This window comes from Octodon degus, unplaced genomic scaffold, assembly GCF_000260255.1.
Source record: "Octodon degus isolate 3935 unplaced genomic scaffold, OctDeg1.0 scaffold00059, whole genome shotgun sequence".
Taxonomy (NCBI): Eukaryota; Metazoa; Chordata; class Mammalia; order Rodentia; family Octodontidae; genus Octodon; species Octodon degus.
In genome coordinates, this window is record NW_004524635.1 from 4,616,130 (window position 1) to 4,617,643 (window position 1,514).

Below are 1,514 nucleotides of genomic sequence, written 5' to 3' on the forward strand. Positions count from 1 at the left end.
TCTAGAAGTTCATATTGACAAAGGCATGAAAGATGGCCAGAAGATAACATTCCATGGTGAAGGAGACCAAGAACCAGGGCTGGAGCCTGGACATATTATCATTGTGTTAGATCAGAAGAACCATGCTGGTTTTACTCAATGAAGACCTTTTCATGTGTATGGATATATAGCTGGTTGAAGCCCTTTGTGGCTTCCAAAAGACAACATTCACTTTTGACAACCAAACAATATCATGACCTCTTACCCAGGTCAAGTTGTCAAGCATGGAAACATCAAATGTGGGCCAACTGAAGGCATGGCAATTTGTCTTAGACCATATGGAAAGGGTCGTGTAATCATTGAATTTAAGGTAGACTTTCCTGAAAATGGCTTTCTTTCTCCTGATAAACTCTCATTGCTGGAAAAAAATCTTATCTGACAGTAAGGAAGTAGAAGAGACAGATGAAATGGATCAGGTAGAGCTGGTGGACTTTAATCCAAATCAGGAAAGATGGCACCATTAATAATGGAGAAGCCTGTGAGGATGACGAGCATTGTCTCAGAGGTGGTATTCAATGTCAGACCTCTTAGTGGGGCCGGCAAATAGTGCTCACTGTTGGCATGTAGTGTACAGCAGTGAGGGTGTGAAGGACTAGAATCATCATATACCCACTACTGACCATGGATTTTGTTTCAATATTCAATTATAGTAGTGTTTTAAAAGTTAAAGGAAGAATAGACACAAATACAAAAGCTCCGACTTTGCCCTGCATGTATGATGACTTCAGGGTGCAAGATGAAGTTTCATGCCTGTAAAAAGTCCCTCACCCTGGTGTCTGTGAGGCCAGGCCTTGTCATTGATTTCAGTTGTCTACATGGACAAGCTTAGACTGAAATGCTAGATAGTATGTGTTGACTTCAGCGTGTGACCCTTCATTGTTAAGCTATGGATTAAGACTGTATCTAACTGGCTGTCAGCAAAAGGAAGCAGTTTGTGGAAGTGCTGGCCTGTCTATAGTTATTTGTATTAAGTGGGACTCGCTGTGCTGCCTCTGCATTCTGCTGCCTCAACTGTTACTTGAAGGTGGCATAAAATATAATTTATCTTGTGATAATGGTGATGGAAATACCTTTCCAAAGAAGGGAGTCATCATACTGTTGCATTTCTAGGGTTGCAGTCCTGCAGTCCTTTCTGCTCTCTGATATCTATCTATCTATCTATCTATCTATCTATCTATCTATCTATCTATCTATCTCTGCTTACTACTCCTAGTTGCATTGTTTTTCCCTTCTCTTTGGACCATGATAAGCACTGTGTAACTTGAGAGCTGTGTAACTTTGAAATTAAAGTGAAGAGAGTACAAAAAAACCAAAAAGACTCAGTGAAGGTATATTGCTTGACTTTGTATGTGGACTTATCAGTGAGTTCCCTTTTCTTTCTTGTTTTCTAAATTTGGAGAATTATTTTGAAGCATAAATATTTTATATTAAGTGTGAGATAAGGACAGAAAGGAAGAAATGCAAGAAGGGAAAGA